General features: G+C 40.8%; 2 long non-coding RNA genes across 3 annotated transcripts; one reads left to right on the top strand and one right to left on the bottom strand.

Annotated features, from left to right (window-relative positions):
- Window positions 1-1,053: 1,053 nt before the first annotated feature.
- Window positions 1,054-5,832, bottom strand: LOC140643056 (uncharacterized). Its single transcript, XR_012039466.1, has 2 exons — window positions 5,544-5,832; window positions 1,054-2,370 (listed from the first exon to the last, which is right to left on the bottom strand). It is a non-coding gene; the product is annotated as an uncharacterized lncRNA (long non-coding RNA).
- Window positions 3,861-11,415, top strand: LOC140643055 (uncharacterized). Of its 2 annotated transcripts, none has more exons than XR_012039464.1 (4): window positions 3,861-4,645; window positions 5,845-5,950; window positions 6,943-7,188; window positions 8,938-11,415. It is a non-coding gene; the product is annotated as an uncharacterized lncRNA (long non-coding RNA). The 2 variants fall into 2 exon arrangements; XR_012039465.1 differs by having other exon boundaries at window positions 3,861-4,720.
- Window positions 11,416-12,597: the final 1,182 nt, after the last annotated feature.

The raw sequence follows: 12,597 nt of genomic DNA, 5'->3' as shown, positions 1-12,597 counted from the left end.
GAGATCTCAGCCCCAGTTCCCCAAATGATTTGCATGTGCAGACCTTGTCAATATGTTTCTGGAGAGTCTGGTGAAAAATGCAGGAATAAAGATCAGAAATTGCATTTCCTGCTTGGCTTAAACGAGGGGAGACTTGAAGGGTGGGAGTTGCCTTCCCCCTTGGCCATGAGACAATTGTATCAGAGTGTTCTGTTTTGTTCTGGCTGGATAGTGTCTACTTATCAAAAGCAGGAAATTGCATTTTAACTTGGATCTGCGGGATCCTGCCGGGGAGGGGTTGATCTGGTTAGGAGGGTGGAAGTGGGAGGAGGGCTAGGGCAGAGAACAGTCAGTACCAGACCTTTGCGGGGCCTGCGGCCATCAGAAGCTTGGCAGGAACAGAAACTGCATTAAAACAAAACGAAAGAAAACAAAAGACATGGGTTGAAGATGTGAGCAAGCATGTCCTCTCCAGATGTGAAGATACCGAGGAGCTATTTTTCTGATCTAGAGAGGATCAGTGCTCTCACTGTAAAGTTGGCGCATCCTCACCAGCTACGTAATATGCGCACTGATTCATTTATAGCCCTGAAGAGGGAAGAAGCAGCAAAGTTGTCTGATGCCAGATTACAGGCATCATTGATATCAAGATAGGAATATCTACACACCCGTGAAGGAGCTTGGCGGCGGGGGGGCCGGGGGGTGGGTGAAGGGAAGGCAGATTTTGTGAGCAGCCTTTTGTTTGTGTTCAGTTTATAATGAATGTGGTAAGAGATGTGAGGATGAATTTTAGCTAATGAAAAGACAATGAGAGCTATTAAGGAATTTTAATATACAGGAATATGAAAGCAAAATCACATTTACTCACTCTTCTGTAAACAAAAGCAAGTAAATACTAATTGGACGTTCAGCAATTAAAATTTGATCTAATAGAATGCAAAGAACTGGTTGATTCTTACCTTTTAAATAGGTGTTTGGAAAGCATGAGATTCATCCACTTTCCAAGTGAAAGATGTAAGTGTGTGTGTGTGTTGCAAAAATGCCAAAAAAAAAACCAAAAGCAGACTTCAGATATTCAATAAATATATATGTATATATGTATAAACATATATATATACACATACACACATCCAGAGAGACATAAGGAACTGTGGAATCTGTTAGAAGACAAAACAGCATGAAAGAACATTACTAAAATTATAGCTAAAATCTAAGCTGGAAGAATGTAATAATATGTCTTCTTAGACTTCTCATTCTTTTATACTCCTGTAACTCGGGCCACATTATAAATACCACTCTGACACTACGTGTGAGTACAAATGATAAATTAAGTACACAGAAACACCATTATATTTTCCTAAATCTAGGTTGCTTGCTCTCTGTTGGCCTTATAATAGCCCTTCCATAAGGAAGTCACTGGAGTGGACGTTTCTTGCTGCCGTTCTATACCTCACCGTAACTGATATTCCATCTTCTGTAATAATGTTAAAGAATTGCAGATCAGAAAATAAACCAATTCCACTAAGATTTATCTTCATTTGAAAACGTTCTGTATTTGAGACTGGTGTACACAGACGAGGAACCAGATATTTGCTAGGGAGATCTTCCATAGCATATTTCATACTAAACTATACAGGCAGAGGATATTTTGAAGGTAGAATCAAAAGAGAGAAAGAGAGAGAGAGAGAGAGAGAGGGAACTTCCTCAGATTGAAAGTGATCTCAAAGTCATTTTTAAAAATGTTAATGCTTGTGAATCTATTTAATTAAAATGTTAAAGGCCTGGACTCCATTCCGTATTATGATACTTACAGCCAGAAAGACTGAGATTAAACCCTTTAACATTTTTTTCCTCATTGCTTCGGCACTTTGCCTTCCCCCTGGAAGAGCCTGGGCTTTATTTTTTTATTTACTTACATCCCCAACAGCTCTGGTTAAAACATAGTTAATGTACCAACTGCAATTAGCCAACTGTCAAAGTCTCAACTCCCAACCGTTGATAAGCTTCATTTAACTAATTTGAGAAGTGGAAGTTTGATTTTTTTTTTCCAGGAAGGTAGCTTGTTTCCTTATTTCCCGTCAAGAGAGCCAAGTCCTGTGACCTATGGTTAAAAGGGCTCTTTGTAATTAAGACAGGGAGTCTCCAAGTGAACAGTTCTCACAGTAGGAGGGAAAAAATTAAAAAGAGAGACAGAGACAGAGACAGGGGAGGAAGCATGACACCGCTTAACGAAGTAATGGGAGCGCAGCCAATGCCTGGTCCCCTCGGCCACTGAGCCCCGGGTCCGGCCACCTTCAGCTCCATTGGTTCTGGGTCCATTTCTTGGAAGCGCCGAGTCTATTAAGACCTTGGCCAGCGGGCCCCTGGCAGGATATACTCCCTCCGCGGTGCCTGTGCATAGACAACCAGAAACTGATCAACCGTGTTATATCAATAACATTCTCACACCAGGTTGTGTAAATTGATCTTTTACAATTTCTCTCGGTGACAGTCTCTGTAACCAACAAGATAAATCATTCCTCCTGTGGCTTTTTTATTGATTGCTGAGACCTGTATAAAAATTACACTGCTCAAGCTGCGAAGTGAACATCCTCATAAAAGAAGACTTTTTATTTACAATCAAAATATGTTTGGGCCCAGATCAAGTGCAGATTTACTAGCTCGGAACTACAAGAACAGTGAAATTTAACAGACTTAGGGAAAACTAGAAATTCAAAAGAAACACGCCCCCCCATCACCAAAAAGCAACCATCACCAACTGCAAGAACACACACAACGTGCCTCAAATTAAGACCACTCTTTTTTTTTTAAAGAAAAACTTTACACATTTGATTTTAAGCTCAACAGTGAGCAGAAAGCCATCTGCTAAAAAAAAGGAAGAAAGAAAGAAAAGAAAAGTGCCACAATCAAATTAATCTTTGCAATGAATTTTATAAACTACACAAATTGCTTTGTGATAACACCTCCACCCAGCTCTTGTTATGAGACTAAAAACAAGAGCCTAGAGCCCCTTTTGTCTGGTCAAAAAAGCTTTGGTAGCATAGACAAAAATCATAGAACAAGATGCACTTCAGAGATGAGACTTCATCTTTTTTTAAAAAGTTTCACTCCCATGATTTTGCAATCATGAAAATATCTTCAGTTCTACTGCAAGAGTAATTTAAAATTCTGGAGGACTTAGAATTTTTAAACGTCGTTGCAATACAGACAATTGATATCCTTGAATACACATTTTACACAAATAGCATCTTGGAATGTAAACTTTCTTTTCAATTCTATATTCTACTAAAGACATGAACACAATTGCAGTTTGAAAGCACTGTGCTGAGGAGAGTTTTAAAGTGACAACTACTCTGTGCACAGTATTCCTGAAACTTCTTGCAGTCAGCTTTCCTCCGGGTGCGCAATGTTGAATCACCTGCTAAAAAATACGGTGCCTCCCGAGGCCGAGGCAGAGCTCTAGCTCCAGAATCCACTTTTTTGAAAAGTGCAAAAGCAAAATGTTCACTATTTTTGCATCATCTCAGAGTATGAGTTAATGATGTTTATAAACTAGAGAGAATCACCCTAAGTTATGGCTGCCTGAAATAGCTTTCCATGCATGTCCTGTGAGGCGGGTATTGTGTTCAATTCAAATAGCATTTCACAGACCTAAGAATCTGAGCATAGCCTTTTGTATACATCTAAGAGGGGAGGACAGAGATGGTTCTCTTTGTCCCTTCCCCTTGAGCCTTTGCCTGGTTTCTCTGAAGCTGGGCTCTTTATTTGCAGTTTTAGAGAAGGCCTTTTCAATGGAACAGGCCAAAGAGGCGGGCGGGCGGGCGGGGGAGCGGGAAGGGGTGTTTGGGCTCCGTCCCTCACTTTGCTGGCCAGGAGGACAAGTGACAGTGTGACAGTCTGGAGATGAGGCTCCCTCACCTCCCTGGGAGACACCCTCACTGGGGAAGGGGCAGCAGCAACACACACCCTCCGGACAGACCAGACGACACCAAAGAGGACAGAGAGCAACCGGCTCAGGAGGCCAGGCTGGAGAGGGGCTTGCTGCACACAGCGGATGTGTCCTCTTGCCAAAGGAACCCTTGCAAGAGCTCATCTCCTAGCGACTGGTTGCCCGCTCGGCCCTGCTCCTGCCTCCCTCCCCGTGGCCACCGGCCCGGCTCCTGGCAGGCCGGGGTTCAGCCTTCTGTTTACATCTGGGCAGTCCTGGCCCCCGCGCACAAAGACCCACTGTGCCCAGGTTCACCGACTGTCTTTTGGTTCTCTGTGACCCTTGATCGAGTTCCCTGGAAGGCGTTCCCGCAGCTTCCCCGCAGCACACTCCCGGGCATCCCGCCCCGCGCGCCCCCAGCCCCGGCGGCGCCCGTGCAGCCCGCGGGGCCGTGGGAAGCGGGGGGCCGGGAGCCCACTCCGAGGCACATCCTCTCCATTTCTCCTCGCCCGCGAGAGTGACCCGTCTGCGGCCGCACATTGTCGCCGATTGTGGGAAAGGTTCCGCCAGCCTTTCCGCCGCTCGGGCCGCCCTAATGAGGGAACAATCGGGCGCCCCGGAGCTGCCGGCGGGGTCAGGCCCGGCGCCCCAGCCCCTGACAGCGCCATAAATTGGCCGCGCAAAGCCGAGCGCTAGGTGGTCCCGGGAGGAAAGAGCCGCCGCCGGGAGCGCGAAAAGGCGAGTCCGGGAGCCCGCCGGGGGGCCGGTGGCGTTCCCTCCAGATCACCTTGTTGGAACCCAGGAGTAGCAGAGGTCAGGCAGGAGGGACAATGGCAGGGCGCCAGGGTGACCCGGCGGGGGGCGCGGCGAGCAGGACCCAAGGGGTGGGCGCTGCAGGCGGGGCCGGCCTGGCCCGAAAGCCCCCTCCCTCCCTCCCCACCCCTGAGAAGGAGCAGCCCAGACTGCAGGACAGATTGCTGCTGCTCACGAAGCCTTGTCTTTTTCTTTTCTTTTCGCTTTTTTCTTTTCTTTTTTTTTTTTTTTTTTGAAAGATATTGACACCGATCTTATCGGATAAGGACAAGATGAAAAAAAAAATCAGGAGGTGTGGACTTTTTTTTTTTTGTCCCAGACGATGTACGGTAATGCAAAGTGTCTTTTATTTTCAACCAGAACAATTTTTCCAAGAAGAGCAATAATTTTTGTTCAGTCCCAGAGAAGTTAATGACATAAGGTTGCTCTTTCTGGTTTTTATTTAGCATCAGTATGGAATAAGGTGTTTTTTGTTTTGTTTTGTTTTGTTTTGTTTTTTTGGTTTGTTTTTTGTTTTTTTATCTTTCCAGGGAGCAGAGGGAGAAAAAGAAGGGGAGCTAGTAGGGGGAGAGAGGGAAGCTTATATGAGCAGGATTAAGTCAACTTTTAACTTGAAAAAAATTGTATCAAAAAAAAAAATGTTTGTCAAACTAACATCAACAAATGTGGCCAGATATCTGGTTTTAATAGGATGATTCAGGAGTTTCTGTCTGTTGCAGGCCTGGGACTGCCAAAATCCTCCACCAATCATGACCTCCCCAACCTCACAAGTTTCAATCAAATGAGCCCAAAGGGTTGATTGCTAGACATGATAGCTATTTACCTGCGAAATTACCTTGACACATGCTGTGGTTGTTGGGGGTTTCCCCTCTTTTTCTCAATTCTTTTGGAGGTGAGACTATGACCCTTGAGAGGACAAAGGGTCAGTGGAGTCCTGGGCAGGTGATGACTCTGCAAGTCTACCCCTCTCCCGAGTGAGAAGGGACTCAACCCAACACTGAGCGCTTCGGGTCCCTCCCCACTTGCCCAAGCCCCTATCTTCTCCCTTCAAAGATCTAACTCACATCCCATAAGAACTTCACAAGCCCCAATCAGCTATGCTGATCTATTTTTTCCTGATATAGGAGGAGCACCGTGGCATAAGGAAGAAGAAAACGTAGGTAGCCTCTCCAGGAAGCAATGTGACCTCACATTCTTCATACAGAACCACAGAATTTGATAAATACGCATGTAAGTGTTATCCCTGAAAGTCTGAAAGAGAAAACTTACTTCTAAAGCAAATCGGATTGAGTTTCCCTCTTAATCTGATTACCTTGGAATAGGTGGCTTGCTTCCTGAGGGTTGGTAATTATTGATAACTTCTTAGAGCAGAGAGTTACTGAAAAACCATTTGGAGGCAAAAAGCAAGGTGTATGCATGTTCTAAATTAGAGCTCCAAATTAAATTGGACAACAATTTTGTTTACATTCTTCAGGTGCTTTCTCCAAAGATTCCTATTAAAATCACATTTTCTCATAATTTATCTAGAAAGAAGAAGCCAAAAGCTTATCGTTCAAAGTGTGGAAAAACTAGTCACAAGCAGTATTCTGAATAAGACAAACACAAATTTTCTTTCAACTAGAAATGGGGCTTTGGGGGAATGGGAGATATTCATTTCTAAGTTACAACCTGTTTTTCTTTATGAATACAATACTGATCCTCAGAAGCACACCCAAGTGAAGAATACCCTAACTGTTCCCAAAGTCTCATGTTGAAAACAATACTAAGTCAACACTTTAGCAAGACATTTCAAAGGGTTCTATTCCCTGAGACCTGAAGTTGAAAAGCCCTTTTCCATTAACAACCTGTTGTTTTAACAGTTTAACAGTGTTGCTTTTACCTGGAGGGGTTAAAAAAAAAGCTTGAGTGGAAAATAAACTTGAGAGATAAGTTGATATTAATAGTCCTACGGCTTTCCGTTGTACGTTGTTCATCAATTGAGACAATTAAAAAAGACCTTTGAAACGGCAGCACTTATTTGTGATACTACTAATATCTCTTCTTCACCTCTTATTATTGAAACATATGTGATATAGGAAAGAGCGTGGTTATCTTTTTGGCTTGACTGCATTTTCCAGCCCCTACGGGAAAAGCCCAAATACAGTTCTGGATTCTTCAATGGTGCCCCTCAGTTGTTCCATGCAAAAAGCTTGAATGATTTCTTCTTTCCCATCTACTTCCAGGTTGCTGAAATAATACATTAAAAAGAGAAAGACCAATTCCAAAAACGGAATGAGGGATATTGTCATTCCAACCTTGTATTATAAGCCTGTCTTGTGTTCTAGAAGAATTGTTCATGTAGTGAAGGAATAATAAGAAAGAAAACACAGCCAAGAGGCCCTGTTGCTGAGTGTTCTTGACAACAGACAACCCCTAAGGATTCTTGCCTGCAATCCTGGCTCTGCCATCAATTCACCGTATGCCTTTGGGTAAGTCACTTAACCTTTCTGGGTCTCACTTTCCCTGTGGGCAAAATGGCGGTTATTGTAATAACCCTCTTACCAGTATTTTGCAAAGAACAATGATTACAAATGAATGCAAATCATCTTGTGTGTGTTAAGAATGACATACAAGTGCTAAGAAATAGCATAAGCTTGTAGTTCACAGTACACTTTTCCAAGAACAACAGGCGGATATTGTAAGCATGGAATGATAACAGGGACCACCAAGCAGATTAGAACCAAGAGAATCCTTTAGAAAGAGTTTGTGATGAGTCATTGGACCAAAATGGGAAAGTGAGAAAGGATAACCAATTCTCATTTTTTCATATGAATTTTGTCAAAAGTGATTTAGACGTTAACAAACTAGAAGATGCGCTCAGTATAGTTAATCTAAAATTATTGTAGAAATAATAGATGTTGTATATTTTACATGTAGAAAAAAGATACACAATTTAGAGAGGGGATTTATTTACTTATAGGCAACTCAGAGATTTAGTATTTATAACGCATGTCTTGTTCTGTGATCCAGGAGGATTTTACATGTGGCTTTGTAAGAGGATGGCAGATAATAATGATTAACTAAATGTTTGGTAATGCTTTTTTTAGTTTGTTTCTGAAGAACAACAATTACCAGATTTAAAGACAAATTATATTTAAAAACACATTTCAAGTCTTTTTTCTATTTTTTAAAATCTCAAAATTGAAGAAAAATGTCAAATGAGGAACATACAGAATATTTATGGTAACAAAAGGTTAATATTATTAACAGAATTATTATGAATCAATTTTAAAAAATGAACAACCAGAGGAAAAAAGAATTGATATGAGCAAGCAATTAGCAAAATAATAAATACAATTGTCCAACTCACAAAGAGGTGTTTAACCGCAGTAAGAAATTCAAGTTAAAATACCCTGTGCCTTGTTTCATTAATTAGTAAACACTATAAAAAGTGCTGTGCCCTTTATCCCAGCTACTTCACTTTAGGAGTTTGTGTTAAAAAAAAAAAATCATCATTGTTCCCTAAGTCTTAACCATAAGGATGATGATGACAGCATTGCTTGTTACAGTGTATAATTGCAAACAACTCTAAATGCGCAAATAGGACAACCAGTTCAATATACTGTGGTATGTGCATGAAATGCATTATGATATAACTAAGAGAAAAGATGTTGTGGTGGCTATGAATGCATACTAAGTAGAAAGATACCTAGATACAAAAGTAGGTGAGAAACAATATAAAGGGTCTGATCCTATTTTGAGGACAGAAGAAACAGGCTGGATGGCTAGTTTACGCAGTGATATTACAAACACTTCAGGATTTAAGTGGCTTATAATAACAAATGCTTAATCCTCACTTGTATTTCAGGTTCTTCCTGGAGCACCTGTGGGCTCTGCTCCACATGTCCTCACTCTGTGATTTGGGGTGAAGGGGCCACCATCTGAAATATGGCAGGTCGCTGTGGCAGAGGGATAGAGCGCCACTGTCCAAAACAGTAGCCACTATCCACATGCAGCTTTGAGAACATGAAAAGGAGCCTGTGTAAATTGAGATGGTTCTAAGTCTAAAATATGCACCTGATTTCAAAAGCATTGTAGAAATAATAATAATAAAAGAATGTAAAATATCTCAATAACATTAGGTTGACTGCATGTCGAATCTATTTTGAATAGCTTAGGCTAAAGAAAATAGCTTGTGAAAATTCATTTCACCTGTTTCTTTTACTTTTTTAATGTAGCTACTGGAAAATTTGAAATTACACAGGTGCCTGAGAGTCGTGTGAGCCACAGTGTTCTAGAATGCCTTGAACTAGCAATTCTATCACCTCATTGGCTACAATCAAACACATGAACCCACACAATCCAAAGAAGGCCAGAGAGTGCAATCCCACAATGCACCCAGAAGGCAGCAAACTGGAAATATTTGGTGAGTAGTCGTAATAAGTGCCACAGAAAGAGAGAAAGTGAGAGGGAATGCACAAATTCTGAAGAGTAGTTTGAGACAATCTGCATTAAATGCAGGATACTTGCTATAAGAAAATTTCCCCCCAAGATGTAAGTGGCCAGCCTCTAGAGCAACTAAAAAAGTTATTTGATGGCCTTGTAACAGCTGATGGGGAGAAAAATGTTACATATATTAGGACACTGCAGGCAGAGAAGACAAAGGACCAGCAACAATTTGAAGAAGGAAAAAGTCAGCACTACTCGCGTACACACACAAGGGCAGACATTTGCAGAGATGACATGTGAACTCACTTTTGAGCTGTTCACTGTGCAAGTCCCCAGGAAGAGAAGCAATAAGGATTGGCTGAGCCCTGGATACTTGTCTCCCAAGGAAAGCTGAGGACTCAGCAACTGTGTGTGTGTGGGTGCAGGTATGTCCATACTTACTGGAAAACCTTGAATTCTGTTCTCCAAAAGCTTTGTCATCTTCATCGCCTGGGAATGGGATCCCATGTGATTTCAAATTCATTCTCTTTGCTTGTTTCTGTTGTCAGGTCATCCTCAACAAACTAATGATATTCAAAATTACTTGTCAAACTCTTTGCTCAGGACTCAAAGCAATATACAGTCATACTGATTGCAATAAGGCAAGACAAGATAACGTAGTGTGTGTTCTAGAGGCCGGCTGCCTGGGGTCAAATTGCTAGCTGCACCACCCCTCGCAGTTGCATAACTGCCCTCTTCCTCCATCAATCTATCTGTAAAATGGGGATAATATCTGTATTTATTTCATAGGATTGTGAGCAAAGATCCAAATGTGTAAAGAAGTGAACACCCAGCTCGATTCTGCTACCAAATTTCAGTTTTCAAATTTATAATAAAAACTAAAATCAGCCGAGCTGTACTCCACTCTGCAGCTGGTATTTGGAGAAGCATTAGCAGAATTCCCTTCATCCTTGCTCATCCTTTCCCTTAAAAGATCTCCAGTCTGGAAATGTGATTTTCCTCCTTACATCTGCACAAGCCACTGACTTGTCAGGATTAAAATACAAAAGACTTTCACATTTTTGCATCTTTGTCTCCTGAATTAGCACTCCACTTCTGAATTTAAGGAACCATAGCACCGTTCAGTGTTTTAAGAGTGAGTAAAATATATAAAAAATAGAATGGCTTTGACAAGTTAACATCAATTTGAATGAGACCCGAAAAATGAAATTCTGTAGATGAGTGCTTTCATTTCAAATGGCTTTACCGGTTTTCAAATGATTACACAATTTTGTCTCATTCCCTTCAAATTTACAAATTAATATTTTTAAGAGACGGAGTTAATAACCAGTTGAGTTAAAACGTATTAAAAACTATAAAGGTTTCTTCAATTGAAGTTCGGAGTTTTGCTATATAAAACTGACTTAGAGTTACCATAAAAATAGCAATATCATGCAATACCATGTTTATATTTCGCAGTTCAATTGCTTTTTATTTTCAGAGTGTAGGCCACTAAGACATGCCTGAATGAAATTAGCTAGGAGCCAAATAATTAATCCAACATTCATCCAAAATGCTGAACTAACTTACATAATTCTTCAAATGAATATCATACCTTGATGGTGATATACAAATTGTTTTGAACCTTAGGCTTAAAACGGTATTCTGATTAATCAAAAAGAACACCTTGTAATTTGTTACATGTGTAATGTAGCTACCCAACTCCTTGAATATTTTAGCAAAATACTTGTAAAATTGCACCACCAAAACCATACCTCCACCAACCAAGAGTGAAAGATGGTGCCAACACCAACAGAAGGTAAGAGAAGGATAAATTTCAAAAGATTCTAGCTGTTTCTGTACCCTCCGCACCCTCAAAGTGAAATCAAGAATTGAAAGGGATTTTAGGCTTCAAGTTCAATTAAAATAAACACTTTAGACTTAATTATTTTACTATTTAGAGTGAAAAATAGAATTTTTTTGCGTCAAGTGTTTTGGTTCTTCGCCTCCTCTTTACTTTTTTGGTATGTGTGGTCTTATTTTAAAGTTCCATTGAGGCAATACACATATGCCAACCAGAAAATGCAGATATTAAGGGATTTTATTCATAACAGGCTAATTTGTCTCTTGTGAAAGATAAAAGCACTTTGAAGTTGATGAGTCTATGATTTTAAGTAAAATCCTCATTCAAATGTGATTGCTTTATAGGTTTCACTCTGGTCAGAGTAATTTGTGTTCTTCCTATATATTACTCCAACTATAATAAAGCTGTTTATGCAAATGTGAAATTGTTGCTATTGCAAAATTTCTCTGACCATGTAAGGTTGCAATGTTAAATTCCCATTCAAGATCAAAATTCCACATATTCACAACCTGCAAACATCCAAAATTCACACTTCGACATCTGTGTGGCTGCCAGCTTCCACTGCAATCTATATCATGCTTTTTCAGAAGTGAAAGGAAACAAAACAAAACAAAACAAAAACCTTGAGGTAAGTACAATTCAATAGTTATGGTAAATATTTACCAAATGTTTGTGATGCCATATATTTTATTAATTGATAGCACTTAGAAAGTGCATTATGGATGAGAAAGCCATCAAAGTTTGCTGAAATGCTATGACACACTGTGGCTCACGTGTGCCTGACAAAACCCACCAAGTGCCCAATTCTGACACAACAAACCTTAAAGATTTTTTCATCTGCAATTTTGAAAGTTCTTTGCATTCCTTTTGTTATCTCAACTATGGAAATCTTCCAACCATGTGTATTTTTGCAGCCTTAATGAAACCGTTCTTTTTCCATATTCCCTCTCATTGAAAAGTCAGAAGTTTCTATCATGTCAACTACACCAAATACCTACAAAACAAACAACTTAAAATGATTACATGTGTAAACAATTATTTCTCAGACCTCTTAAAGAGTGTTTAACCAGTATGTCATGCTTTTGCACCAACGTGTGTTAGCCTAATCACGAATTGCTAAAACTCAGACCATAGTACCCATGAGCAACCAGATTTCTCTGCTGACTGCCTTTATCACCCCTGTTATTCCTGCAGCTATACTCTAGGCCCTCTGAATTTGGAGATGAACAAGGATAGCAATGAGGATTTCAGAAACAGTAAAATTGCAGGCTGTTCAGATACATGGGCCGATTGCTGAGGTCTGGGGAAGAAGGAATTTCAAGCTACGTAAGAAAAACAGCTCTGGGGGTGCCTGGGTGGCTCAGTGGGTTGACTGCCCCACTCTTGGTTTAAATTCAGGTCATGATCTCAGGGTTGTGGGATCAAGCCCCACATCAGGCTCGGTGCTCAGTGGAGAGTCAGATTCTCTCCCTCTCCCTGTCTCTCTGCCCCTTCCCCCCTCAAAATAAATAAATAAATTTTTAAAGAAGAAAAGAAAAATAGCTCTGCGCCGTACATCTGGTCACTCTCAGGCATCCCAGTTTCCTTCAAGGCTTGACCCTTGTCA

This window comes from Canis lupus, chromosome 11 (assembly GCF_048164855.1).
Source record: "Canis lupus baileyi chromosome 11, mCanLup2.hap1, whole genome shotgun sequence".
Taxonomy (NCBI): domain Eukaryota; kingdom Metazoa; phylum Chordata; class Mammalia; order Carnivora; family Canidae; genus Canis; species Canis lupus.
Note: the sequence above shows the minus strand (reverse complement) of the source record. Positions and strands in the feature narration are given on the sequence as shown.